The 27,441-nt window shown below is 40.4% G+C and overlaps 32 non-coding genes across 32 annotated transcripts; all 32 read right to left on the bottom strand.

The window, feature by feature from the left end:
- Positions 1 to 642: 642 nt before the first annotated feature.
- trnas-cga (transfer RNA serine (anticodon CGA)) lies at positions 643 to 724 on the bottom strand. The gene has a single exon. It is a non-coding gene; the product is annotated as a tRNA-Ser (tRNA).
- A 1,045-nt stretch (positions 725 to 1,769) lies between these two features.
- On the bottom strand, positions 1,770 to 1,851 carry trnas-gga (transfer RNA serine (anticodon GGA)). The gene has a single exon. It is a non-coding gene; the product is annotated as a tRNA-Ser (tRNA).
- Positions 1,852 to 2,184: 333 nt separating this feature from the next.
- On the bottom strand, positions 2,185 to 2,266 carry trnas-uga (transfer RNA serine (anticodon UGA)). The gene has a single exon. It is a non-coding gene; the product is annotated as a tRNA-Ser (tRNA).
- Positions 2,267 to 2,915: 649 nt separating this feature from the next.
- trnas-cga (transfer RNA serine (anticodon CGA)) lies at positions 2,916 to 2,997 on the bottom strand. The gene has a single exon. It is a non-coding gene; the product is annotated as a tRNA-Ser (tRNA).
- A 635-nt stretch (positions 2,998 to 3,632) lies between these two features.
- Positions 3,633 to 3,713, bottom strand: trnas-cga (transfer RNA serine (anticodon CGA)). Its single transcript has one exon. It is a non-coding gene; the product is annotated as a tRNA-Ser (tRNA).
- Positions 3,714 to 3,955: 242 nt separating this feature from the next.
- On the bottom strand, positions 3,956 to 4,037 carry trnas-uga (transfer RNA serine (anticodon UGA)). Its single transcript has one exon. It is a non-coding gene; the product is annotated as a tRNA-Ser (tRNA).
- Positions 4,038 to 13,692: 9,655 nt separating this feature from the next.
- trnas-cga (transfer RNA serine (anticodon CGA)) lies at positions 13,693 to 13,774 on the bottom strand. Its single transcript has one exon. It is a non-coding gene; the product is annotated as a tRNA-Ser (tRNA).
- A 243-nt stretch (positions 13,775 to 14,017) lies between these two features.
- trnas-cga (transfer RNA serine (anticodon CGA)) lies at positions 14,018 to 14,099 on the bottom strand. The gene has a single exon. It is a non-coding gene; the product is annotated as a tRNA-Ser (tRNA).
- A 312-nt stretch (positions 14,100 to 14,411) lies between these two features.
- trnas-uga (transfer RNA serine (anticodon UGA)) lies at positions 14,412 to 14,493 on the bottom strand. The gene has a single exon. It is a non-coding gene; the product is annotated as a tRNA-Ser (tRNA).
- Positions 14,494 to 15,160: 667 nt separating this feature from the next.
- On the bottom strand, positions 15,161 to 15,242 carry trnas-cga (transfer RNA serine (anticodon CGA)). The gene has a single exon. It is a non-coding gene; the product is annotated as a tRNA-Ser (tRNA).
- A 243-nt stretch (positions 15,243 to 15,485) lies between these two features.
- On the bottom strand, positions 15,486 to 15,567 carry trnas-uga (transfer RNA serine (anticodon UGA)). The gene has a single exon. It is a non-coding gene; the product is annotated as a tRNA-Ser (tRNA).
- Positions 15,568 to 16,217: 650 nt separating this feature from the next.
- On the bottom strand, positions 16,218 to 16,299 carry trnas-cga (transfer RNA serine (anticodon CGA)). The gene has a single exon. It is a non-coding gene; the product is annotated as a tRNA-Ser (tRNA).
- A 243-nt stretch (positions 16,300 to 16,542) lies between these two features.
- Positions 16,543 to 16,624, bottom strand: trnas-cga (transfer RNA serine (anticodon CGA)). Its single transcript has one exon. It is a non-coding gene; the product is annotated as a tRNA-Ser (tRNA).
- Positions 16,625 to 16,936: 312 nt separating this feature from the next.
- trnas-uga (transfer RNA serine (anticodon UGA)) lies at positions 16,937 to 17,018 on the bottom strand. The gene has a single exon. It is a non-coding gene; the product is annotated as a tRNA-Ser (tRNA).
- A 667-nt stretch (positions 17,019 to 17,685) lies between these two features.
- trnas-cga (transfer RNA serine (anticodon CGA)) lies at positions 17,686 to 17,767 on the bottom strand. Its single transcript has one exon. It is a non-coding gene; the product is annotated as a tRNA-Ser (tRNA).
- Positions 17,768 to 18,010: 243 nt separating this feature from the next.
- On the bottom strand, positions 18,011 to 18,092 carry trnas-uga (transfer RNA serine (anticodon UGA)). The gene has a single exon. It is a non-coding gene; the product is annotated as a tRNA-Ser (tRNA).
- A 650-nt stretch (positions 18,093 to 18,742) lies between these two features.
- Positions 18,743 to 18,824, bottom strand: trnas-gga (transfer RNA serine (anticodon GGA)). Its single transcript has one exon. It is a non-coding gene; the product is annotated as a tRNA-Ser (tRNA).
- A 243-nt stretch (positions 18,825 to 19,067) lies between these two features.
- Positions 19,068 to 19,149, bottom strand: trnas-cga (transfer RNA serine (anticodon CGA)). Its single transcript has one exon. It is a non-coding gene; the product is annotated as a tRNA-Ser (tRNA).
- A 312-nt stretch (positions 19,150 to 19,461) lies between these two features.
- Positions 19,462 to 19,543, bottom strand: trnas-uga (transfer RNA serine (anticodon UGA)). The gene has a single exon. It is a non-coding gene; the product is annotated as a tRNA-Ser (tRNA).
- Positions 19,544 to 20,210: 667 nt separating this feature from the next.
- Positions 20,211 to 20,292, bottom strand: trnas-cga (transfer RNA serine (anticodon CGA)). The gene has a single exon. It is a non-coding gene; the product is annotated as a tRNA-Ser (tRNA).
- Positions 20,293 to 20,535: 243 nt separating this feature from the next.
- Positions 20,536 to 20,617, bottom strand: trnas-uga (transfer RNA serine (anticodon UGA)). The gene has a single exon. It is a non-coding gene; the product is annotated as a tRNA-Ser (tRNA).
- A 650-nt stretch (positions 20,618 to 21,267) lies between these two features.
- On the bottom strand, positions 21,268 to 21,349 carry trnas-gga (transfer RNA serine (anticodon GGA)). The gene has a single exon. It is a non-coding gene; the product is annotated as a tRNA-Ser (tRNA).
- A 243-nt stretch (positions 21,350 to 21,592) lies between these two features.
- trnas-cga (transfer RNA serine (anticodon CGA)) lies at positions 21,593 to 21,674 on the bottom strand. Its single transcript has one exon. It is a non-coding gene; the product is annotated as a tRNA-Ser (tRNA).
- Positions 21,675 to 21,986: 312 nt separating this feature from the next.
- On the bottom strand, positions 21,987 to 22,069 carry trnas-uga (transfer RNA serine (anticodon UGA)). Its single transcript has one exon. It is a non-coding gene; the product is annotated as a tRNA-Ser (tRNA).
- Positions 22,070 to 22,736: 667 nt separating this feature from the next.
- trnas-cga (transfer RNA serine (anticodon CGA)) lies at positions 22,737 to 22,818 on the bottom strand. Its single transcript has one exon. It is a non-coding gene; the product is annotated as a tRNA-Ser (tRNA).
- A 243-nt stretch (positions 22,819 to 23,061) lies between these two features.
- On the bottom strand, positions 23,062 to 23,143 carry trnas-uga (transfer RNA serine (anticodon UGA)). Its single transcript has one exon. It is a non-coding gene; the product is annotated as a tRNA-Ser (tRNA).
- Positions 23,144 to 24,678: 1,535 nt separating this feature from the next.
- trnat-ggu (transfer RNA threonine (anticodon GGU)) lies at positions 24,679 to 24,760 on the bottom strand. Its single transcript has one exon. It is a non-coding gene; the product is annotated as a tRNA-Thr (tRNA).
- Positions 24,761 to 25,003: 243 nt separating this feature from the next.
- Positions 25,004 to 25,085, bottom strand: trnas-cga (transfer RNA serine (anticodon CGA)). The gene has a single exon. It is a non-coding gene; the product is annotated as a tRNA-Ser (tRNA).
- Positions 25,086 to 25,397: 312 nt separating this feature from the next.
- Positions 25,398 to 25,479, bottom strand: trnas-uga (transfer RNA serine (anticodon UGA)). Its single transcript has one exon. It is a non-coding gene; the product is annotated as a tRNA-Ser (tRNA).
- A 667-nt stretch (positions 25,480 to 26,146) lies between these two features.
- trnas-cga (transfer RNA serine (anticodon CGA)) lies at positions 26,147 to 26,228 on the bottom strand. The gene has a single exon. It is a non-coding gene; the product is annotated as a tRNA-Ser (tRNA).
- Positions 26,229 to 26,471: 243 nt separating this feature from the next.
- On the bottom strand, positions 26,472 to 26,553 carry trnas-uga (transfer RNA serine (anticodon UGA)). The gene has a single exon. It is a non-coding gene; the product is annotated as a tRNA-Ser (tRNA).
- A 649-nt stretch (positions 26,554 to 27,202) lies between these two features.
- Positions 27,203 to 27,284, bottom strand: trnas-cga (transfer RNA serine (anticodon CGA)). Its single transcript has one exon. It is a non-coding gene; the product is annotated as a tRNA-Ser (tRNA).
- Between the last annotated feature and the right edge of the window lie 157 nt (positions 27,285 to 27,441).

Below are 27,441 nucleotides of genomic sequence, written 5' to 3'. Positions count from 1 at the left end.
CACGTACCCAAATGGCATTTTATTCAAAAAGAGTCCCAAGGGACCTGGGATAGATTAAAGTGGCCCTTGTTACACATTGAAACATCTGTTTCCAGCTTCAAACTTCATTTTTGTTTGTCAAATTTACAAGACAAATTTTCCATAACCGGATTATTTTCTAATAAGATGCCCCTGGTAGAATTTGAACCGGCCCGGATCGAAACCATTGGATTTTGGATGTAAATTCATTACCCCTCTCTCATCATAAGACCTTTATGAATAAAACAAAGGGAATATCTGTTGGTCAAGTTGGATTGGCCTTTAAGAATTGCTCGGGCTTGCCGATTGGTTGATCTAGTCAAAAATCTCAGCAGACAGGTATATGTGAAGTATTTGAGCTTTCGCTATTCCCACTGAGTTTTCGAGTCTAATGCCTTAAACACTGCTTCATAACACATTCATATTTTTGGTGTAAACCCGGATTTTATTGGCAAAAGTTTCCCAATCACATGCAGTGAACAAAGACGGTCCTCAATACCCAGTATAACAAGTGTTTTAACAATCTTCATAGCGGAGGTTCAAAAGGAAAGGAATGAATCCACAACTTTAAATTTCTCCTTTGAGATAATCAAATGAGGACGGAATGGTTCAATTGAAAAGATTCGCTGTGAGCAGGATTCGAACCTGCGCGGGGAAACCGCATTAGATTTCGAGTCCAACGGCTTAACCTCTCGGCCATCACAGCTTCAATTCATGTCAACCAATGGGAAATTTGAAAAAAAGTCCCAGATGACAAGCGTTGAAAATATAGAAGTTCTTAAACGCAGAATAAAACATCAGTTCAAACATCTTCATAGAGGTGTATCAACGTGAAAACACAAATTCATTATCATCCTTTATTTCCTTGACCTATATAAATTACAATTTTTTGATTGATTTAGAGTTAATAGCTGTGAGCAAGATTAGAACATTTTCAGCGATAACAGCATCGGATTTTGACTACATCTTCTTACCCACCTAGTTTGGGCAGATGTCATGTCAAGAAACTCAAAACTCAACACTGTGAGCTGGATTTGAACCTGCGCGGGTAATTCCCATTTGATTTCAAGTCCAACTCCTTAACCACTCGGCCATCACAGCTAATTTGACATGTACCCAAATGGCATTTTATTCAAAAAGAGTCCCAAGGGACCTGGGATAGATTAAAATGGCCCTTGTTGCACATTGAAACATCTGTTTCCAGCTTCAAACTTCATTTTTGTTTGTCAAATTTACAAGACAAATTTTCCATAACCGGATTAGTTTCTAATAAGATGCCCCTGGTAGAGTTTGAACCGGCCTGGATCGAAACCATTGGATTTTGGATGTAAATTCATTACCCCTCTCTCATCATAAGACCTTTATGAATGAAACAAAGGGAATATCTGTTGGTCAAGTTGGATTGGCCTTTAAGAATTGCTTGGGCTTGTCGATTGGTTGATCTAGTCAAAAATCTCAGCAGACAGGTATATGTGAAGTATTTGAGCTTTCGCTATTCCCACTGAGTTTTCGAGTCTAATGCCTTCAACACTGCTTCATAACACATTCATATTTTTGGTGTAAACCCGGATTTTATTGGCAAAAGTTTCCCAATCACATGCAGTGAACAAAGACGGTCCTCAATACCCAGTATAACAAGTGTTTTAACAATCTTCATAGCGGAGGTTCAAAAGGGAAGGAATGAATCCACAACTTTAAATTTCTCCTTTGAGATAATCAAATGAGGACGGAATGGTTCAATTGAAAAGATTCGCTATGAGCAGGATTCGGACCTGCGCGGGGAAACCCCATTGGATTTCCAGTCCAAAGCCTTAACCTCTCGGCCATCACAGCGACAATTCATGTAAACCAATGGGAAATTTGAAAAAAAGTCCCCGATGACAAGCGTTGAAAATATAGAAGTTCTTAAATGCAGAATAAAACATCAGTTCAAATATCTTCATAGAGGTGTATCAACGTGAAACCACAAATTCATTATAATCCTTTATTTCCTTGACCTATATAAATGACAATTTTTTGATTGATTTAGAGTTAATAGCTGTGAGCAAGATTAGAACATTCTTGGCGATAACAGCATCGGATTTTGACTACATCTTCTTACCCACCTAGTTTGGGCAGATGTCATGTCAAGACACTCAAAACTCAACACGGAATATTAACATACAACGCTGTGAGCAGGATTTGAACCTGCGCAGGTAATACCCATTGGATTTCAAGTCCAACGCCTTAACCACTCGGCCATCAGAGCTCATTAGTCACGTACCCAAATGGCATTTTATTCAAAAAGAGTCCCAAGGGACCTGGGATAGATTAAAGTGGCCCTTGTTACACATTGAAACATTTGTTTCCAGCTTCAAACTTCATTTTTGTTTGTCAAATTTACAAGACAAATTTTCCATAACCGGATGAGCTTCTAATAATATGCCCCTGGTAGAATTTGAACCGGCTCGGATCGAAACCGTTGGATTTTGGATGTAAATTCATCACCCCTCTCTCATCATAAGACCTTTATGAATGAAACAAAGGGAACATCTGTTGGTCAAGTTGGATTGGCCTTTAAGAATCGCTAGGGCTTGTCGATTGGTTGATCTAGTCAAAAATCTCAGCAGACTGGTATATGTGAAGTATTTGAGCTTTCACTATTCCCACTGAGTTTTCGAGTCTAATGCCTTAAACACTGCTTCATAACAAATTCATATTTTTGGTGTAAACCTGGATTTTATTGGCAAAGTTTCCCAATTACATGCAGTGAAAAAAGAAGGTCCTCAATACCCAGTATAATAAGTGTTTTAACAATCTTCATAGCGGAGGTTCAAAAGTAAAGGAATGAATCCACAACTTTAAATTTCTCCTTTGAGATAATCAAATGAGGACGGAATGGTTCCATTGATATAGTTCGCTGTGAGCAGGATTTGAACCTGCGCGGGGAAACCCCATTGGATTTCGAGTCCAACGCCTTAACCTCTCGGCCATCACAGCTTAATTGCCAAGTACCCAAATGGCAATTTATTCAAAAAGAGTCCCAAGGGACCTGGGATAGATTAAAGTGGCCCTTGTGACTTGTTTTGTTCGTCAAATTTACAAGACGTAAGCCAATATGATACAAATTTTCCATAACCGGATTAGTTTCTAATAAGATGCCCCTGGTAGAATTTGAACCGGCCCGGATCGAAACCGTTGGATTTTGGATGTAAATTCATTACCCCTCTCTCATCATAAGACCTTTATGAATGAAACAAAGGGAATATCTGTTGGTCAGGTTGGATTGGCCTTTAAGAATTGCTCGGGCTTGTCGATTGGTTGATCTAGTCAAAAATCTCAGCAGACAGCTATATGTGAAGTATTTGAGCTTTCGCTATTCCCACTGAGTTTTCGAGTCTAATGCCTTAAACACTGCTTCATAACACATTCATATTTTTGGTGTAAACCCAGATTTTATTGGCAAAAGTTTCCCAATCACATGCAGTGAACAAAGACGGTCCTCAATACCCAGTATAACAAGTGTTTTAACAATCTTCATAGCGGAGGTTCAAAAGCAAAGGAATGAATCCACAACTTTAAATTTCTCCTTTGAGATAATCAAATGAGGACGGAATGGTTCAATTGAAAAGATTCGCTGTGAGCAGGATTCGAACCTGCGCGGGAAACCCCATTGGATTTCGAGTCCAACGCCTTAACCTCTCGGCCATCACAGCGTCAATACATGTCAACCAATGGGAAATTTGAAAAAAAGTCCCAGATGACAAGCGTTGAAAATATAAAAGTTCTTAAACGCAGAATAAAACATCAGTTCAAACATCTTCATAGAGGTGTATCAACGTGAAACCACAAATTCATTATCATCCTTTATTTCCTTGACCTATATAAATGAATTTTTTTTATTGATTTAGAGTTAATAGCTGTGAGCAAGATTAGAACACGGAATATTAACATACAACGCTGTGAGCAGGATTTGAACCTGCGCGGGTAATACCCATTGGATTTCAAGTCCAACGCCTTATCCACTCGGCCATCCCAGCTCATTAGACAAGTACCCAAATGGCATTTTATTCAAAAAGAGTTCCAAGGGACCTGGGATAGATTAAAGTGGCCCTTGTTACACATTGAAACATTTGTTTCCAGCTTCAAACTTAATTTTTGTTTGTCAAATTTACAAGACAAATTTTCCATAACCGGATGAGCTTCTAATAATATGCCCCTGGTAGAATTTGAACCGGCTCGGATCGAAACCGTTGGATTTTGGATGTAAATTCATCACCCCTCTCTCATCATAAGACCTTTATGAATGAAACAAAGGGAACATCTGTTGGTCAAGTTGGATTGGCCTTTAAGAATCGCTCGGGCTTGTCGATTGGTTGATCTAGTCAAAAATCTCAGCAGACAGGTATATGTGAAGTATTTGAGCTTTCGCTATTCCCACTGAGTTTTCGAGTCTAATGCCTTAAACACTGCTTCATAACACATTCATATTTTTGGTGTAAACCCAGATTTTATTGGCAAAAGTTTCCCAATCACATGCAGTGAACAAAGACGGTCCTCAATACCCAGTATAACAAGTGTTTTAACAATCTTCATAGTGTAGGAGATTAACCGAGATATAAAACACTTAGACTAATTCAAGAGAGAGAGTCAAATGAAAACGAGGGGTCCGGAGCAAGAATTGACAAAAGACTTTATCGTGCAGCAAAACAACAACGACAACAGCCTGAGTGGGTTTGCAAAGTCACTGCCCTTCACAAACTGCGGCGTCTTTTTATACACACAAACAGAACAGCTTCTCCTTGAGGTGTCTGCCTCCATTCAGTCATAAATCCACTTTAACCTGAATGGTCAGAAAATAGACAACAAATGGTCTGCAAAGATAGCCCTGCTCCTTTTAGGGGGGCTCCATCTGTTCTAAACCCAGACACCTAGGCACCGTGTGTTTTCCACTATTAGGTATAAAAGACCTCATAATAATCACAGTTGACCATAGAATATAATCAGTATTTTCTACCACACATCCCCCCTTGTTGGGGCCAATAAGGTTCCAACAAATTACTTGAATTATTGCTAAGCCTATATGCTACTAAGCCCTTGCCAAATTGACACCACATCTGGTCATCGGTAAAAACCTCAGAGCTTTGACAGGGATTTCAACCTGTTTTTAGGCCAAAAAGATTTACCAAATGCAGTGTATTATTAACACTCTAATCCCTACAAGTTGTTTCATATGTAATCATAAAACCTTTCTAATCATAATAACACAATATTCTATATTCATCATGCAACTATATCAAATGTGTATCTAGAATACCTACATAATAATCATAAACAGCATAATAATCAATAATCATTCAGCATGCATTGAAAATTGGCATTTCAAAAATATGTGACACCATATTATACATAAAAAATTGACATAACATACATTCAATAATGTGAAACATAATAAAAATTAAAAACTAAGATTGTCAACAAGCTTGCATGGATTTGAATAGCTCTGATTATCGTCATATACCGGTATACTATATAACGTGGGTGGTTTGGGCATCGTGGTTGTTGCTTCTGTTTGCAGCCACCAGCCCTGAAACCCATTAGTCCAATGTCCATTTGTTCACACTGTCTGAAATGGTTGTGGTTCACATGAGGGGTCTGATTCTCACATTCCGGTCTCCTCTCTAGTTTCACTCCAATCTATCTCCCCATAGAGCATCCTCTCCCAGTCACCCGACTCCTCTATGCCAGACACCATTTCATTGAATCAAATTGGATATGTAATTCACACTGATCTTTCCTATGCACATGTTCATGATTCTGGCGGAAGGTTAATGCACATAACGGTTGGTTATCCGACATAACAGTAAACACAAATTCACTAACTTGGTCTCGCGGTGGTATCTGAGCATATAAGACTATTTTCCCTTTCTTGTTGACTATTCCTGAATGATTTTGGGCCGGATTATCCTGTGTTCCTCTCTGGCTTTCTTCAGTAGGCCTACCACCCCCTAATTCCTGGCCCTTCCAGGTTTGTGTTGTCCCCGTGGTTTCATCCTTCCTCGGGGTCTGTGCTTGTGCCAGCGAAATCTGGCACAACCCGTAAAGGATCAGAAATAGGCTCCCCGTTTTCAGCATCATCATGCTGCTGTATCTCTTGGCTCGACTGGATCTGGTCCTGGGGCAGCTGGTCAGCCCCACGTGTGTCTGCGTCTGGCTCCTCCTTCTCACGGTCGTCTCTGGCTTTGGGTTGAGCAGCTTTTGTGCAGTGGTTGAGATGATACCACGTGGCACTTCCTTCCACTTGGATGGGTGTTGGTGTTGCGCTGGTGACTTTGTATGGTCCTTCTCTCCTGGGCTAGTTCCACTTTCTCCTGAACATCCTGAGATACACTTGGTCACCTGGCTCCACCCCCCTTGGTGGCTCCTTCTCCAACTCTGGAACTCTGTCTTTCTCTTGTTGAAAAATAAGCCTGTGTATGCCAGTTAGTTGTCCCAAATAGCGTCTTAATTCAGTTTCCAATTGTTCTAATGAAGGTCCTTTATGAGGCCCTCGAATGACAGGTGAAGGCATGGGTCGACCCGTAAACATTTCATGCGGGGTTAGATGCGTCGTTCTGTTAGTTTTCATGCGATAACTCATTAGTGTCAGTCGTAGTGCATTAGTCTTTTAATTTAGTACTCTAATTTAATTTTGTTAATCTTTGTCTTAAGTGTCCGATTCCTCTCTGCACCATACCTTGTGGTTTGAGGAATGTAGACACAGCCTAATCTTTGTTTGACATGCAGATGTTAAATCACTTGTTTGAGTGTTTTCTGAATAAACGCAGCTCTATTGCCTGAGCTAATTTGTGACGGAATTCCAAACCTTGGCATGACTTCTCTAGTTAGAACCTTGATTACCGTAGCCGCACTTTGGTCTTCTGATGGGACTGCTTCTACCCATCTGTTGAACACTGTTTTTTCAAATATTTCACACTTATTTAGCTGGATGTTAATCATTATTTGCAAGTATGGTGAAGAAAAACCTTGTTTTCAAAAAATGTCCTAATACCTCCCCCCTTGCGCAATGGTCAAAACCATGCGCTTTAAATGATAAACAAATCTAATAACGCCGTTGGTGCACCCAACGTCGAAAGTCTAACCTTAAGCATCAGTAAACTGAAACCAATCTTTTGGGAAGGGAAATCGAAACCAGTATGTCCAAATCCTAAACCCAATATGGGTGGGTTTACCATCAGCCGCCCGAAACCACGCTGTTCCAAAGTCATGCACTAAACCGAAAAAAACGTACATGCGTTAGTGGCCTTCTATACCACAAAGGTAAAATAAATTGAAATAAAACGCGACATGCCCCGTTTCAAGACGACCTCTGCTGCCAGAGCTGACATATCTGACTCCTGTTCCCCATCCACCTTTCATCAGCCGGCTTTTCCTATGATGGTTGCAGTCCGTCACTCCATGATCAGGTAAGCCAGTGCTCACAGTGACTCTGCCAAGTAATCGTGACTGTGCCTGAATTAGGTTGTCCCGGGCTTCAAGGTGGGATCTTACCCGTCGTTGGCTAACCAGCCTTCCATACTGGCTTACTGCAGGATGCCGTACCTGGGATACGATCAATCCCCACCTATATGGTGGTATAGATCGCAAAGTGGAGGGATGGAGACAGTCTTCAGCCGCATCTGCCTTACGCAGCCATATGTGTGCGTCATGAATGCACATCAGGGCGACTATAAAACAAAAGATAATTTATCAGAGTTGAAATTATTAAAGTGTTGCAGCAGTATTAGTGGCATTTGAAGGTAAACCCACTACTTCCGAATCCAATTTGACAACATAGCATGTATGTCTCCTTCCCAGCAGATGTAGCGTCAATCCACCTATTGTCCTTAACTAGGGAGATGTGAAAGAAAACAAAAATCACAATATTAAAACTTGCATCTTCAATATTGGGCGACTCATTTTTGTCTTAACCATTACTCAAAATCACAATTCTCTTCATAATCCTACCCGATTGCCCTTCACTATCTATTTGAATTGGACGACCTAATTATACCTTTTATTCTACCTATTGCATTTAGTGTTTTCCATATTTTGATTCACTACTATACCAAACCCAAATCCTCTATGTTGATCTTAACTAGTTTATTCAACACTGAATTGATACATTGTTTCTATTTAGTAATTAACCATATTGTTTTATCTGAAGTATGCTTGTGTATCCCCTTGTGTACTCAGTCACTTGGAGTAGGAGAGGATTCTCCCCTACCTCGGCAGCCCTGACACACACATGAGAACAGGATCACACACACCCTTTATTATTTTATTTTACTTATTTATTTTAAATTACATTTGTCATTGTGGATAACCTAAATTAGAAATTTGGATAACTTTTTATCATACTTATTTGGTCTAATTTTTAAGTATTGCCGATTGTTTTTTCTAAATTTTAAGATCACTTTTAATAAATTGTCTATTACTTATTAATTCTCGAAGGAAATATTTTATTTGTGTTGTTATCTTGGCACCTAGACCTCGTCAGGTCCAAGCACCAAAATAACATCCACCTATCCACGCAGAATCCATGGGTTGGGTCCGCTCCTCGTTTGATGAGTCACTTTACCCTGGCGCCATTGAACCCATTGACTCCTGTGGAGTGTGGTGTGCAGACAATTTTTAACGCTAATTGCTCATGTTTGAGTCTAAATAATTATTCCTAAATCCTGTAATCACCATTTAACTTGCTCAGGGACACATCAACACTCAGCTAGGAGAGATGGGGATCGAACCAGCAACCCTTCGGTTACTAGACAACTGCTCTACCTCCTGAGCTAAACGACCCCAGCCACCTCTCCGCTGATTTATTACCTCCGGGTCGGTCCGTGTCCGCCCTTTTTGCTGTCATTACATTCCTCTCCCTTCTCCAAACACCTTCCCTCTCCGATCCAACCCGTTGTCTCACCAGTGCTCTGTGTACCAAGATGTAATGATCTATACCACATGGTGTTCCGACGCGATGCAAAGTCTCCAAGAGCCACAGAATCACCAATCCCAGTGGTGGTTCTACGTTTTTTCTAAAACAGTGGACAAGGGTTACATTCAGGAACCAATTACAGAGTACAACCAAACGCACAAATAATCTATTAAGCACAATGCAAATTCAGTCTCTTTCTCTCTGTTGTCTCTCTGTCCAGCCCCACCTGCGGGTTTTCCTTACTTACGTTCCTTCTCTCTAACTTTCTTTACCTCTCTTTACCCACTTCCTTTGCTTTCACAAATCTCCATAACCATTTTCATTTTCAGTAATCCTTTCCTTTCCTTTCTGGTTTATTCGTTTTTGGACACACTCCAAAACTAGATTATTAATCTTAAAAGGCCATCGAAAGATATGAATGCCCCCAAAGAAAATTCTAACCGGAAAGCCTTCTCCAATCTCATCGCCACTTCTCGTTGCCAATCTACACACTCTTCCTCTTCTCTGTCTCACTCTTCACAAATCACTTCATCTGTCCCCTCTAACTCAACTCAATGCTAACTCTTTCTCACTCACTCACTCACTCACTCACTGACTCACTCACTTATTCGCTCACTCACTCACTCACTCACTCACTCACTCATTCGCTCACATATACAACTTAAAATAAGAATTCACAGACTATCATCCTTGGAGCTGTCATAGGTATTAACTGCGTGTGCTCCGAGAATCCCAAAGTTTTGGTGAATTTTCCTGCCAGGGGGAGGTGAGAGGCATAATTTGGACCTATGCAAGTGTAAGTGGCCCCAGTGTGGGCCATCATTGGCGTGCCTCTATAATTTATCAGAACCTGCAGTATTGGTTCCTCACCAGCTTGTTTTGTGATCGCTACAAGCTGACTCTCCCCCTGTGGATTCTCTGAGCACCCCTAGTATCCCTGTCCCATAAAGGGACCTGCCTGGTAGCTACCTCCTTGTTCCTGCCTTCCCTGATAGCTGTTACCCTGTCCTTGCTGTGGTGGATAAGGGTTAGCCAAACAATTCCTCCTAATATGTCCTTCCATGTTGCACCCATAGCATATTAAAGGACCTTTGCGTTGTCCTTGGGATCCTTGTTGTTGATTGTTTCTAAACTGTCCTTGGTGTCCTTGTTGTAAATTGTTTATATACTGACCTTTGGGCCCCTTATTCTGATTCTGCCTATTCCCATTTGTTGGGTTTCCAGTATTATGTAGGTGTATCTGAATGGTGCATATGAATGGTGGAGTGGGTGACCATTGGCTCTGAGGCTGTTGTACTGGGGTAGAGAATGCCTGTTGAGGAGGTTGGGTTTGTGGTGCGCCCTGCTGGACGGCTTGCAATATTGTATCAACAGACTCGGAAACAACCACCTGTTTTTTCTTCTCCTTTTCTCTTTTTGTGAGTTCTTCCAACTGAAGCTGAGATAGCTTCCTCTGCACCTCTTTGCTTTGTTCCTGTATTTTGTGTTCATTTTGCCGATATTTGTCCACTGCATGAACCACATGATCGCAGAAGTCTCTGTGAGTTTTATTTGTAACCAGTCCAACCACATCATCCAGCTTAACTTTGATTGGGCTAGGTAGAATCTCTATCACAGAGTTTCTGAACATGACCGAAAACACAGGATGGATCTCAGGATCCTCATTCGTCTCCAAGCGCCATCTGTCCACTTGGGCCTGGAGGTAGGATGCAGGATTCTCTGTGTCGTTGATAGGGAGACCTCTCATGTTTTTATGATCGATATGGGTCGGGAACTCCCTTCTGAGTGTGGCCCACATGGCCACTCTGTAGCGATCAAGTGAAAGCCCATCGAGCATTACGTCCATTATATCCAACCCTCCATTCCTCAGTACAGACTCCATTTTAGATAACCCCAATACTCTTGCCAACAGAGCTTTCAGGTCCCCCACTGCCATTAGCTTTCCCACTGTGAGTTCCTCAAATGTTGTAATCCATTTAGACGCCCCGTTATGAATGTTAGGGAGTTTAGAAATAACTCCCTCCAAGTCCTGTGAACCCCACGGTTGATATTGGACCTGTTGTCCTTTGACTAGAATGGGATAATTACCTGGGAGGGTGTCGGGTGCCTTTCTTCCCCTTCGTGCTCTCCTTAGTTTCCCCCGTGACTGGAGTACTAGGGGGCTTTGTATTGATGTACTGCAGCCAGACACCTCTGTGCCTGGGTCCCCACTGACCCTCCCTTGTGTGTTACATTTATTATCTCCTTCATCTAGTGTGACTTCCCCTTTAAATTCCACGTTGTCTGTTATCAGTGGATGCATGCTAGTTGGTTTGTATGGCGGTGGCTCAAGCTTCAGAGGCAAAGGTTGAGCCTCTTCTTCCTTTGTGATTATTTTTCTGGCCACTCGTTGTATTGCGCGCCACCTCTCTCCCTCTATTTCAAACAAAGCTAGCACTAACCTTTCCCTGTCTCTCATCTCTAAGGCCTTTTTTCCACTTCTGTTAGGTTTGTAGTTCCTTATTACTACCTCCATGTCCCTACACATTATTGGATCAAAAGTCCCTCCCATGGGCCATATCGTGCTTGTTTTAGCTGTTCCTTTCTCCCATTTCTCAGAGATCCTTGTTATCTCATCTCTGAGCAATGGATTGTTTTTGCTCAAAATCTCTACCGCTGTTGGTGCCATTTTAAATTATTACTATTAATGATTATTAATTTATTTGAGTTTATCCTACTAGTTAGTTTAAATACTTTATTATCTTTAAGCTACAAATGTGAACTCTTCCCAAGCGCTCGTCTCCCTCCCGAAGATTGGAATGTGGCCCCCACCCTTCACTGTTATCTTTAAGGCTGGGCTGCAGGCTCCTGCTCGTCCCCTGTGTGTTTGCTCGTGCACGTGCAGTTAGGGTCAGCGCGATAATGTTTAAGTCAAAGAAGATTTACACATTCATTCAGTACTTCAACAAATTAACTATTCTCTATCCGTCTAATTTATTTATGATTATCAACTACTTTAAACAAATTAACTATTCTCTGTCCGCCTAATTTATTTATGACAGAACAAAAAATGAACCGGGTCGTAAAAACCTCCGAGGTAACTTAATCCTAACACGACTTAAATACAGACAATAAACCGATTCATACAATTTCTTTATATTATATTGAAAAATGTCCGAATTGTTTGTAATTAATTACAAATAAAAGGTTGACCGAGCGTAGAAACTGGCCTTTTGGTTAAAATATGAACAGTCGGATGGATAATCAATCAACCAGAATTTCAAACAAGAACCTATTGCCACACAGCACCAAGATCAGAGTTACAGACTGGCCCTTTCTTTAGATCCAACACTGCAGCGTGATTGGAAGATTAGCGGGTCAAAACTCATTCAAACGGAACGTCAAACGACAAGCCCATTCTTTTAAAATAATGGCTGAATACATAACCATTCGAACAGATCAAGAACAAACAAGAAACTTCTCAAAACACCAAGATCAGGATTAGCTAATCACCTGAAGCGGTATCCCAACCAAGAGACTTATCTATTCAAAAAGTGCGAGAAGCCTGTTTTCTCAAAATAGCAAGATCGGAATCAGAAATTCACCTGGTGTAGGATCTGCAGGTCAACTGCACCAAGATGAGCATTTAAAATTCACTAGTCAGTATCCCAAGAAAGCTCCTCAAATAAAAACGACTGAATTAATTCCCAACTGACAACTCAACTCCAAATAGGATACTGTCAGAAAAGATCCTACAGGTCTGTTTCTTTCGACCTGCGGGCCTGCTGGCCCTGTCCTTGTTAGAACTTTCCACTAATTCGTTCCTCCACAAGACAGTCACAGGACTTACAGTAAGCTTATTTAACCAAAACACCAAAACACCAAATAACAACAACTCGTATCAAAATAGGGAGCCACAAAAGCGTCTTGGTCATTTAGAACCACAGACGCGCGTATGGCCCATGTGCGCGCGCACGTCAATCTCTCCCGCGGAGCCCCCGTATCTCTCACTCGCTCATTTATCTATAATTTTAGTTCGTTTGATCAAAGAGACACTTTACCTGCTGCTGAGCGTTTCAGACGGGGCAAGAACAGATCAAACGACTCTATCCTAAATATGGCAAGACAACTTACCCTTGAGCTCTGGTCGTATGATCCGTTCGAGTCCCGTCCTCTGGCCCGGCAGCTGGAGAGTCCCTATTTCATCCTGTTCGCGACGCCAAATATGTAGGAGATTAACCGAGATATAAAACACTTAGACTAATTCAAGAGAGAGAGTCAAATGAAAACGAGGGGTCCGGAGCAAGAATTGACAAAAGACTTTATCGTGCAGCAAAACAACAACGACAACAGCCTGAGTGGGTTTGCAAAGTCACTGCCCTTCACAAACTGCGGCGTCTTTTTATACACACAAACAGAACAGCTTCTCCTTGAGGTGTCTGCCTCCATTCAGTCATAAATCCACTTTAACCTGAATGGTCAGAAAATAGACAACAAATGGTCTGCAAAGATAGCCCTGCTCCTTTTAGGGGGGCTCCATCTGTTCTAAACCCAGACACCTAGGCACCGTGTGTTTTCCACTATTAGGTATAAAAGACCTCATAATAATCACAGTTGACCATAGAATATAATCAGTAATTTCTACCACAATAGCGGAGGTTCAAAAGCAAAGGAATGAATCCACAACTTTAAATTTCTCCTTTGAGATAATCAAATGAGGACGGAATGGTTCCATTGAAAAGATTCGCTATGAGCAGGATTCGGACCTGCGCGGGGAAACCCCATTGGATTTCGAGTCCAAAGCCTTAACCTCTCGGCCATCACAGCGACAATTCATGTAAACCAATGGGAAATTTGAAAAAAAGTCCCCGATGACAAGCGTTGAAAATATAGAAGTTCTTAAATGCAGAATAAAACATCAGTTCAAATATCTTCATAGAGGTGTATCAACGTGAAACCACAAATTCGTTGTCATCCTTTATTTCCTTGACCTATATAAATGACAATTTTTTGATTGATTTAGAGTTAATAGCTGTGAGCAAGATTAGAACACGGAATATTAACATACAACGCTGTGAGCAGGATTTGAACCTGTGCCGGGAAACTCCATTGGATTTCGAGTCCAACACCTTAACCTCTCGGCCACCACAGCAGCAATAAATAAAAACCAATGGGAAATTTTAAAAAAGGTCCCAGAGGACAAGCGTTGATAATATGGCAGTTCTTAAACAAACAAGAACACATCAGCTCTAACATCTTCATAGAGGTATATCAAATTGAAACCACAAATTAATCATCATCCTTTCTTTCCTTGACCTAATTAAATGAAATTTAGAGTTGACAGCTGACGTGACAATTTTCAGCGATAACAGCATTGGATTTCGACTTCATCTTCTTACCCACCGAGTTTGGGCAGATTTCATGTCAAGAAACTCAAAACTCAACACGGAGTATTAACATACAACTCTGTGAGCAGGATTTGAACCTACGCGTGTAACACCCATTGGATTTCAAGTCCAACGCCTTAACCACTCGGCCATCACAGCATAATTGCCAAGTACCCAAATGGCAATTTATTCAAAAAGAGTCCCAAGGGACCTGGGATAGATTAAAGTGGCCCTTGTGACTCATTGAAACATCTGTTTCCAGCTTCAAACATCAGTTTTGTTCGTCAAATTTACAAGACGTAAGCAAATATGATACAAATTTTCCATAACCGGATTAGTTTCTAATAAGATGCCCCTGGTAGAATTTGAACCGGCCCGGATCGAAACCGTTGGATTTTGGATGTAAATTCATTACCCCTCTCTCATCATAAGACCTTTATGAATGAAACAAAGGGAATATCTGTTGGTCAGGTTGGATTGGCCTTTAAGAATTGCTCGGGCTTGTCGATTGGTTGATCTAGTCAAAAATCTCAGCAGACAGGTATATGTGAAGTATTTGAGCTTTCGCTATTCCCACTGAGTTTTCGAGTCTAATGCCTTAAACACTGCTTCATAACACATTCATATTTTTGGTGTAAACCCAGATTTTATTGGCAAAAGTTTCCCAATCACATGCAGTGAACAAAGACGGTCCTCAATACCCAGTATAACAAGTGTTTTAACAATCTTCATAGCGGAGGTTCAAAAGGAAAGGATTGAATCCACAACTTTAAATTTCTCCTTTGAGATAATCAAATGAGGACGGAATGGTTCAATTGAAAAGATTTGCTGTGAGCAGGATTCGAACCTGCGCGGGGAAACCCCCCTGGATTTCGAGTCCAACGCCTTAACCTCTCGGCCATCACAGCGTCAATCCATGTCAACCAATGGGAAATTTGAAAAAAAGTGCCAGATGACAAGCGTTGAAAATATAAAAGTTCTTAAACGCAGAATAAAACATCAGTTCAAACATCTTCATAGAGGTGTATCAACGTGAAACCACAAATTCATTATCATCCTTTATTTCCTTGACCTATATAAATGACAATTTTTTGATTGATTTAGAGTTAATAGCTGTGAGCAAGATTAGAACACGGAATATTAACATACAACACTGTGAGCAGGATTTGAACCTGCGCGGGTAATACCCATTGGATTTCAAGTCCAACGCCTTAACCACTCGGCCATCACAGCTCATTAGACACATACCCAAATGGCAATTTATACAAAAAGAGTTCCAAGGGACCTGGGATAGATTAAAGTGGCCCTTGTTACACATTGAAACATTTGTTTCCAGCTTCAAACTTCATTTTTGTTTGTCAAATTTACAAGACAAATTTTCCATAACCGGATGAGCTTCTAATAATATGCCCCTGGTAGAATTTGAACCGGCTCGGATCGAAACCGTTGGATTTTGGATGTAAATTCATCACCCCTCTCTCATCATAAGACCTTTATGAATGAAACAAAGGGAACATCTGTTGGTCAAGTTGGATTGGCCTTTAAGAATCGCTCGGGCTTGTCGATTGGTTGATCTAGTCAAAAATCTCAGCAGACAGGTATATGTGAAGTATTTGAGCTTTCGCTATTCCCACTGAGTTTTCGAGTCTAATGCCTTAAACACCGCTTCATAACACATTCATATTTTTGGTGTAAACCCAGATTTTATTGGCAAAAGTTTCCCAATCACATGCAGTGAACAAAGACGGTCCTCAATACCCAGTATAACAAGTGTTTTAACAATCTTCATAGCGGAGGTTCAAAAGCAAAGGAATGAATCCACAACTTTAAATTTCTCCTTTGAGATAATCAAATGAGGACGGAATGGTTCCATTGAAAAGATTCGCTATGAGCAGGATTCGGACCTGCGCGGGGAAACCCCATTGGATTTCGAGTCCAAAGCCTTAACCTCTCGGCCATCACAGCGACAATTCATGTAAACCAATGGGAAATTTGAAAAAAAGTCCCCGATGACAAGCGTTGAAAATATAGAAGTTCTTAAATGCAGAATAAAACATCAGTTCAAATATCTTCATAGAGGTGTATCAAAGTGAAACCACAAATTCATTATCATCCTTTATTTCCTTGACCTATATAAATGACAATTTTTTGATTGATTTAGAGTTAATAGCTGTGAGCAAGATTAGAACACGGAATATTAACATACAACGCTGTGAGCAGGATTTGAACCTGCGCCGGGAAACTCCATTGGATTTCGAGTCCAACACCTTAACCTCTCGGCCACCACAGCGGCAATAAATAAAAACCAATGGGAAATTTTAAAAAAGGTCCTAGAGGACAAGCGTTGATAATATGGCAGTTCTTAAACAAACAAGAACACATCAGCTCTAACATCTTCATAGAGGTATATCAAATTGAAACCACAAATTAATCATCATCCTTTCTTTCCTTGACCTAATTAAATGAAATTTAGAGTTGACAGCTGACGTGACAATTTTCAGCGATAACAGCATTGGATTTCGACTTCATCTTCTTACCCACCGAGTTTGGGCAGATGTCATGTCAAGAAACTCAAAACTCAACACGGAGTATTAACATACAACGCTGTGAGCAGGATTTGAACCTACGCGGGTAACACCCATTGGATTTCAAGTCCAACGCCTTAACCACTCGGCCATCACAGCATAATTGCCAAGTACCCAAATGGCAATTTATTCAAAAAGAGTCCCAAGGGACCTGGGATAGATTAAAGTGGCCCTTGTGACTCATTGAAACATCTGTTTCCAGCTTCAAACATCAGTTTTGTTCGTCAAATTTACAAGACGTAAGCAAATATGATACAAATTTTCCATAACCGGATTAGTTTCTAATAAGATGCCCCTGGTAGAATTTGAACCGGCCCGGATCGAAACCGTTGGATTTTGGATGTAAATTCATTACCCCTCTCTCATCATAAGACCTTTATGAATGAAACAAAGGGAATATCTGTTGGTCAGGTTGGATTGGCCTTTAAGAATTGCTCGGGCTTGTCGATTGGTTGATCTAGTCAAAAATCTCAGCAGACAGGTACATGTGAAGTATTTGAGCTTTCGCTATTCCCACTGAGTTTTCGAGTCTAATGCCTTAAACACTGCTTCATAACACATTCATATTTTTGGTGTAAACCCAGATTTTATTGGCAAAAGTTTCCCAATCACATGCAGTGAACAAAGACGGTCCTCAATACCCAGTATAACAAGTGTTTTAACAATCTTCATAGCGGAGGTTCAAAAGGAAAGGATTGAATCCACAACTTTAAATTTCTCCTTTGAGATAATCAAATGAGGACGGAATGGTTCAATTGAAAAGATTCGCTGTGAGCAGGATTCGAACCTGCGCGGGGAAACCCCCCTGGATTTCGAGTCCAACGCCTTAACCTCTCGGCCAAAACAGTGTCAATCCATGTCAACCAATGGGAAATTTGAAAAAAAGTCCCAGATGACAAGCGTTGAAAATATAAAAGTTCTTAAACGCAGAATAAAACATCAGTTCAAACATCTTCATAGAGGTGTATCAACGTGAAACCACAAATTCATTATCATCCTTTATTTCCTTGACCTATATAAATGACAATTTTTTGATTGATTTAGAGTTAATAGCTGTGAGCAAGATTAGAACACGGAATATTAACATACAACACTGTGAGCAGGATTTGAACCTGCGCGGGTAATACCCATTGGATTTCAAGTCCAACGCCTTAACCACTCGGCCATCACAGCTCATTAGACACATACCCAAATGGCAATTTATACAAAAAGAGTTCCAAGGGACCTGGGATAGATTAAAGTGGCCCTTGTTACACATTGAAACATTTGTTTCCAGCTTCAAACTTCATTTTTGTGTGTCAAATTTACAAGACAAATTTTCCATAACCGGATGAGCTTCTAATAATATGCCCCTGGTAGAATTTGAACCGGCTCGGATCGAAACCGTTGGATTTTGGATGTAAATTCATCACCCCTCTCTCATCATAAGACCTTTATGAATGAAACAAAGGGAACATCTGTTGGTCAAGTTGGATTGGCCTTTAAGAATCGCTCGGGCTTGTCGATTGGTTGATCTAGTCAAAAATCTCAGCAGACAGGTATATGTGAAGTATTTGAGCTTTCGCTATTCCCACTGAGTTTTCGAGTCTAATGCCTTAAACACCGCTTCATAACACATTCATATTTTTGGTGGAAACCCAGATTTTATTGGCAAAAGTTTCCCAATCACATGCAGTGAACAAAGACGGTCCTCAATACCCAGTATAACAAGTGTTTTAACAATCTTCATAGCGGAGGTTCAAAAGCAAAGGAATGAATCCACAACTTTAAATTTCTCCTTTGAGATAATCAAATGAGGACGGAATGGTTCCATTGAAAAGATTCGCTATGAGCAGGATTCGGACCTGCGCGGGGAAACCCCATTGGATTTCCAGTCCAAAGCCTTAACCTCTCGGCCATCACAGCGACAATTCATCTAAACCAATGGGAAATTTGAAAAAAAGTCCCCGATGACAAGCGTTGAAAATATAGAAGTTCTTAAATGCAGAATAAAACATCAGTTCAAATATCTTCATAGAGGTGTATCAACGTGAAACCACAAATTCATTATCATCCTTTATTTCCTTGACCTATATGAATGACAATTTTTTGATTGATTTAGAGTTAATAGCTGTGAGCAAGATTAGAACACGGAATATTAACAAACAACGCTGTGAGCAGGATTTGAACCTGCGCCGGGAAACTCCATTGGATTTCGAGTCCAACACCTTAACCTCTCGGCCACCACAGCGGCAATAAATAAAAACCAATGGGAAATTTTAAAAAAGGTCCCAGAGGACAAGCGTTGATAATATGGCAGTTCTTAAACAAACAAGAACACATCAGCTCTAACATCTTCATAGAGGTATATCAAATTGAAACCACAAATTAATCATCATCCTTTCTTTCCTTGACCTAATTAAATGAAATTTAGAGTTGACAGCTGACGTGACAATTTTCAGCGATAACAGCATTGGATTTCGACTTCATCTTCTTACCCACCGAGTTTGGGCAGATGTCATGTCAAGAAACTCAAAACTCAACACGGAGTATTAACATACAACGCTGTGAGCAGGATTTGAACCTACGCGGGTAACACCCATTGGATTTCAAGTCCAACGCCTTAACCACTCGGCCATCACAGCATAATTGCCAAGTACCCAAATGGCAATTTATTCAAAAAGAGTCCCAAGGGACCTGGGATAGATTAAAGTGGCCCTTGTGACTCATTGAAACATCTGTTTCCAGCTTCAAACATCAGTTTTGTTCGTCAAATTTACAAGACGTAAGCAAATATGATACAAATTTTCCATAACCGGATTAGTTTCTAATAAGATGCCCCTGGTAGAATTTGAACCGGCCCGGATCGAAACCGTTGGATTTTGGATGTAAATTCATTACCCCTCTCTCATCATAAGACCTTTATGAATGAAACAAAGGGAATATCTGTTGGTCAGGTTGGATTGGCCTTTAAGAATTGCTCGGGCTTGTCGATTGGTTGATCTAGTCAAAAATCTCAGCAGACAGGTATATGTGAAGTATTTGAGCTTTCGCTATTCCCACTGAGTTTTCGAGTCTAATGCCTTAAACACTGCTTCATAACACATTCATATTTTTGGTGTAAACCCAGATTTTATTGGCAAAAGTTTCCCAATCACATGCAGTGAACAAAGACGGTCCTCAATACCCAGTATAACAAGTGTTTTAACAATCTTCATAGCGGAGGTTCAAAAGGAAAGGATTGAATCCACAACTTTAAATTTCTCCTTTGAGATAATCAAATGAGGACGGAATGGTTCAATTGAAAAGATTCGCTGTGAGCAGGATTCGAACCTGCGCGGGGAAACCCCCCTGGATTTCGAGTCCAACGCCTTAACCTCTCAGCCATCACAGCGTCAATCCATGTCAACCAATGGGAAATTTGAAAAAAAGTCCCAGATGACAAGCGTTGAAAATATAAAAGTTCTTAAACGCAGAATAAAACATCAGTTCAAACATCTTCATAGAGGTGTATCAACGTGAAACCACAAATTCATTATCATCCTTTATTTCCTTGACCTATATAAATGACAATTTTTTGATTGATTTAGAGTTAATAGCTGTGAGCAAGATTAGAACACAGAATATTAACATACAACGCTGTGAGCAGGATTTGAACCTGCGCGGGTAATACCCATTGGATTTCAAGTCCAACGCCTTAACCACTCGGCCATCACAGCTCATTAGGCACATACCCAAATGGCAATTTATACAAAAAGAGTTCCAAGGGACCTGGGATAGATTAAAGTGGCCCTTGTTACACATTGAAACATTTGTTTCCAGCTTCAAACTTCATTTTTGTTTGTCAAATTTACAAGACAAATTTTCCATAACCGGATGAGCTTCTAATAATATGCCCCTGGTAGAATTTGAACCGGCTCGGATCGAAACCGTTGGATTTTGGATGTAAATTCATCACCCCTCTCTCATCATAAGACCTTTATGAATGAAACAAAGGGAACATCTGTTGGTCAAGTTGGATTGGCCTTTAAGAATCGCTCGGGCTTGTCGATTGGTTGATCTAGTCAAAAATCTCAGCAGACAGGTGTATGTGAAGTATTTGAGCTTTCGCTATTCCCACTGAGTTTTCGAGTCTAATGCCTTAAACACCGCTTCATAACACATTCATATTTTTGGTGTAAACCCAGATTTTATTGGCAAAAGTTTCCCAATCACATGCAGTGAACAAAGACGGTCCTCAATACCCAGTATAACAAGTGTTTTAACAATCTTCATAGCGGAGGTTCAAAAGCAAAGGAATGAATCCACAACTTTAAATTTCTCCTTTGAGATAATCAAATGAGGACGGAATGGTTCCATTGAAAAGATTCGCTATGAGCAGGATTCGGACCTGCGCGGGGAAACCCCATTGGATTTCCAGTCCAAAGCCTTAACCTCTCGGCCATCACAGCGACAATTCATCTAAACCAATGGGAAATTTGAAAAAAAGTCCCCGATGACAAGCGTTGAAAATATAGAAGTTCTTAAATGCAGAATAAAACATCAGTTCAAATATCTTCATAGAGGTGTATCAACGTGAAACCACAAATTCATTATCATCCTTTATTTCCTTGACCTATATAAATGACAATTTTTTGATTGATTTAGAGTTAATAGCTGTGAGCAAGATTAGAACACGGAATATTAACAAACAACGCTGTGAGCAGGATTTGAACCTGCGCCGGGAAACTCCATTGGATTTCGAGTCCAACACCTTAACCTCTCGGCCACCACAGCGGCAATAAATAAAAACCAATGGGAAATTTTAAAAAAGGTCCCAGAGGACAAGCGTTGATAATATGGCAGTTCTTAAACAAACAAGAACACATCAGCTCTAACATCTTCATAGAGGTATATCAAATTGAAAGCACAAATTAATCATCATCCTTTCTTTCCTTGACCTAATTAAATGAAATTTAGAGTTGACAGCTGACGTGCCAATTTTCAGCGATAACAGCATTGGATTTCGACTTCATCTTCTTACCCACCGAGTTTGGGCAGATGTCATGTCAAGAAACTCAAAACTCAACACGGAGTATTAACATACAACGCTGTGAGCAGGATTTGAAACCTACGCGGGTAACACCCATTGGATTTCAAGTCCAACGCCTTAACCACTCGGCCACCACAGCATAATTGCCAAGTACCCAAATGGCAATTTATTCAAAAAGAGTCCCAAGGGACCTGGGATAGATTAAAGTGGCCCTTGTGACTCATTGAAACATCTGTTTCCAGCTTCAAACATCAGTTTTGTTCGTCAAATTTACAAGACGTAAGCAAATATGATACAAATTTTCCATAACCGGATTAGTTTCTAATAAGATGCCCCTGGTAGAATTTCAACCGGCCCGGATCGAAACCGTTGGATTTTGGATGTAAATTCATTACCCCTCTCTCATCATAAGACCTTTATGAATGAAAGAAAGGGAATATTTGTTGGTCAGGTTGGATTGGCCTTTAAGAATTGCTCGGGCTTGTCGATTGGTTGATCTAGTCAAAAATCTCAGCAGACAGGTATATGTGAAGTATTTGAGCTTTCGCTATTCCCACTGAGTTTTCGAGTCTAATGCCTTAAACACTGCTTCATAACACATTCATATTTTTGGTGTAAACCCAGATTTTATTGGCAAAAGTTTCCCAATCACATGCAGTGAACAAAGACGGTCCTCAATACCCAGTATAACAAGTGTTTTAACAATCTTCATAGCGGAGGTTCAAAAGGAAAGGATTGAATCCACAACTTTAAATTTCTCCTTTGAGATAATCAAATGAGGACGGAATGGTTCAATTGAAAAGATTCGCTGTGAGCAGGATTCGAACCTGCGCGGGGAAACCCCCCTGGATTTCGAGTCCAACGCCTTAACCTCTCGGCCATCACAGCGTCAATCCATGTCAACCAATGGGAAATTTGAAAAAAAGTCCCAGATGACAAGCGTTGAAAATATAAAAGTTCTTAAACGCAGAATAAAACATCAGTTCAAACATCTTCATAGAGGTGTATCAACGTGAAACCACAAATTCATTATCATCCTTTATTTCCTTGACCTATATAAATGACAATTTTTTGATTGATTTAGAGTTAATAGCTGTGAGCAAGATTAGAACACGGAATATTAACATACAACGCTGTGAGCAGGATTTGAACCTGCGCGGGTAATACCCATTGGATTTCAAGTCCAACGCCTTAACCACTCGGCCTTCACAGCTCATTAGACACATACCCAAATGGCAATTTATACAAAAAGAGTTCCAAGGGACCTGGGATAGATTAAAGTGGCCCTTGTTACACATTGAAACATTTGTTTCCAGCTTCAAACTTCATTTTTGTTTGTCAAATTTACAAGACAAATTTTCCATAACCGGATGAGCTTCTAATAATATGCCCCTGGTAGAATTTGAACCGGCTCGGATCGAAACCGTTGGATTTTGGATGTAAATTCATCACCCCTCTCTCATCATAAGACCTTTATGAATGAAACAAAGGGAACATCTGTTGGTCAAGTTGGATTGGCCTTTAAGAATCGCTCGGGCTTGTCGATTGGTTGATCTAGTCAAAAATCTCAGCAGACAGGTATATGTGAAGTATTTGAGCTTTCGCTATTCCCACTGAGTTTTCGAGTCTAATGCCTTAAACACCGCTTCATAACACATTCATATTTTTGGTGTAAACCCAGATTTTATTGGCAAAAGTTTCCCAATCACATGCAGTGAACAAAGACGGTCCTCAATACCCAGTATAACAAGTGTTTTAACAATCTTCATAGCGGAGGTTTCAAAAGCAAAGGGAAATGAATCCACAACTTTAAATTTCCTCCTTTGAGATAATCAAATGGAGGACGGAATGGTCCATTGAAAAGATTCGCTATGAGCAGGATTCGGACCTGCGCGGGGAAACCCCATTGGATTTCCAGTCCAAGCCTTAAAACCTCTCCGGCATCCAGGAATCGATCTTCAGGTTAGATATCCCGGACGAGCCCCCAAATTGTCGTGTCAATTTCTCTATTAGATATTGCGTCTGAGACAGATGAGATCTTTAGATGCAAAAAAGCACAAAATACTTGTAGGCAATTGCTGGTCGCATATATTTGTATTAAAAGTATGAACAAAGAAACATCACAACATGCATCAACAAACAACATAACAGGCATACATTACAATAATCTGAGGCCCCAGATGGGAGCTTCTCTTTGCGTGTTACTTCATTCTCTGAAGGTACGCTGGGGAGAAGTCCACCGAGTGTCTGAATCGATGAGTTCTTATTCCACTGAGAGTTGGGCTCTGGAGGAGGTGTGTCCCCCAAAAAGCCTTTGTGTACCAGATGGTTATCTTTACAACTGCAGCTGTGGGGAATGCCATTGGAGGGGGCAGCGGTCGTGCCATCTAAACCCCTGGCTTTGTTGACGCTAGCCAGGGGGTAGAGGAGCAGGCCCATACATCAAAGGATTGCATGGAGGGTCATTTACAAGACACGAAAACACAGGAACAGGCAGGCAATAAAAATGTATCACTCAACCCTTGACGGTTTACACTTTAAATGACCCGCATGGAGTAGAACGTAGGCCCTATATTAAATTACACAGAATAACAACAAACCTTAAATTCATACATAGACCAAAACAATACAACATGTAGATTTTCCATCACAATAGCGGAGGTTCAAAAGCAAAGGAATGAATCCACAACTTTAAATTTCTCCTTTGAGATAATCAAATGAGGACGGAATGGTTCCATTGAAAAGATTCGCTATGAGCAGGATTCGGACCTGCGCGGGGAAACCCCATTGGATTACCAGTCCATAGCCTTAACCTCTCGGCCATCACAGCGACAATTCATCTAAACCAATGGGAAATTTTAAAAAAAGTCCCCGATGACAAGCGTTGAAAATATAGAAGTTCTTAAATGCAGAATAAAACATCAGTTCAAATATCTTCATAGAGGTGTATCAACGTGAAACCACAAATTCATTATCATCCTTTATTTCCTTGACCTATATAAATGACAATTTTTTGATTGATTTAGAGTTAATAGCTGTGAGCAAGATTAGAACACGGAATATTTACATACAACGCTGTGAGCAGGATTTGAACCTGCTCCGGGAAACTCCATTGGATTTCGAGTCCAACACCTTAACCTCTCGGCCACCACAGCGGCAATAAATAGAAACCAATGGGAAATTTTAAAAAAGGTCCCAGAGGACAAGCGTTGATAATATGGCAGTTCTTAAACAAACAAGAACACATCAGCTCTAACATCTTCATAGAGGTATATCAAATTGAAACCACAAATTAATCATCATCCTTTCTTTCCTTGACCTAATTAAATGAAATTTAGAGTTGACAGCTGACGTGACAATTTTCAGCGATAACAGCATTGGATTTCGACTTCATCTTCTTACCCACCGAGTTTGGGCAGATGTCATGTCAAGAAACTCAAAACTCAGCACGGAGTATTAACATACAACGCTGTGAGCAGGATTTGAACCTACGCGGGTAACACCCATTGGATTTCAAGTCCAACGCCTTAACCACTCGGCCATCACAGCATAATTGCCAAGTACCCAAATGGCAATTTATTCAAAAAGAGTCCCAAGGGACCTGGGATAGATTAAAGTGGCCCTTGTGACTCATTGAAACATCTGTTTCCAGCTTCAAACATCAGTTTTGTTCGTCAAATTTACAAGACGTAAGCAAATATGATACAAATTTTCCATAACCGGATTAGTTTCTAATAAGATGCCCCTGGTAGAATTTGAACCGGCCCGGATCGAAACCGTTGGATTTTGGATGTAAATTCATTACCCCTCTCTCATCATAAGACCTTTATGAATGAAACAAAGGGAATATCTGTTGGTCAGGTTGGATTGGCCTTTAAGAATTGCTCGGGCTTGTCGATTGGTTGATCTAGTCAAAAATCTCAGCAGACAGGTATATGTGAAGTATTTGAGCTTTCGCTATTCCCACTGAGTTTTCGAGTCTAATGCCTTAAACACTGCTTCATAACACATTCATATTTTTGGTGTAAACCCAGATTTTATTGGCAAAAGTTTCCCAATCACATGCAGTGAACAAAGACGGTCCTCAATACCCAGTATAACAAGTGTTTTAACAATCTTCATAGCGGAGGTTCAGAAGGAAAGGATTGAATCCACAACTTTAAATTTCTCCTTTGAGATAATCAAATGAGGACGGAATGGTTCAATTGAAAAGATTCGCTGTGAGCAGGATTCGAACCTGCGCGGGGAAACCCCCCTGGATTTCGAGTCCAACGCCTTAACCTCTCGGCCATCACAGCGTCAATCCATGTCAACCAATGGGAAATTTGAAAAAAAGTCCCAGATGACAAGCGTTGAAAATATAAAAGTTCTTAAACGCAGAATAAAACATCAGTTCAAACATCTTCATAGAGGTGTATCAACGTGAAACCACAAATTCATTATCATCCTTTATTTCCTTGACCTATATAAATGACAATTTTTTGATTGATTTAGAGTTAATAGCTGTGAGCAAGATTAGAACACGGAATATTAACATACAACACTATGAGCAGGATTTGAACCTGCGCGGGTAATACCCATTGGATTTCAAGTCCAACGCCTTAACCACTCGGCCATCACAGCTCATTAGACAAGTACCCAAATGGCAATTTATACAAAAAGAGTTCCAAGGGACCTGGGATAGATTAAAGTGGCCCTTGTTACACATTGAAACATTTGTTTCCAGCTTCAAACTTCATTTTTGTTTGTCAAATTTACAAGACAAATTTTCCATAACCGGATGAGCTTCTAATAATATGCCCCTGGTAGAATTTGAACCGGCTCGGATCGAAACCGTTGGATTTTGGATGTAAATTCATCACCCCTCTCTCATCATAAGACCTTTATGAATGAAACAAAGGGAACATCTGTTGGTCAAGTTGGATTGGCCTTTAAGAATCGCTCGGGCTTGTCGATTGGTTGATCTAGTCAAAAATCTCAGCAGACAGGTATATGTGAAGTATTTGAGCTTTCGCTATTCCCACTGAGTTTTCGAGTCTAATGCCTTAAACACCGCTTCATAACACATTCATATTTTTGGTGTAAACCCAGATTTTATTGGCAAAAGTTTCCCAATCACATGCAGTGAACAAAGACGGTCCTCAATACCCAGTATAACAAGTGTTTTAACAATCTTCATAGCGGAGGTTCAAAGGAAAGGATTGAATCCACAACTTTAAATTTCTCCTTTGAGATAATCAAATGAGGACGGAATGGTTCAATTGAAAAGATTCGCTGTGAGCAGGATTCGAACCTGCGCGGGGAAACCCCCCTGGATTTCGAGTCCAACGCCTTAACCTCTCGGCCATCACAGCGTCAATCCATGTCAACCAATGGGAAATTTGAAAAAAAGTCCCAGATGACAAGCGTTGAAAATATAAAAGTTCTTAAACGCAGAATAAAACATCAGTTCAAACATCTTCATAGAGGTGTATCAACGTGAAACCACAAATTCATTATCATCCTTTATTT

This window comes from Gadus chalcogrammus, chromosome 1 (assembly GCF_026213295.1).
Source record: "Gadus chalcogrammus isolate NIFS_2021 chromosome 1, NIFS_Gcha_1.0, whole genome shotgun sequence".
NCBI lineage: Eukaryota > Metazoa > Chordata > Actinopteri > Gadiformes > Gadidae > Gadus > Gadus chalcogrammus.
Note: the sequence above shows the minus strand (reverse complement) of the source record. Positions and strands in the feature narration are given on the sequence as shown.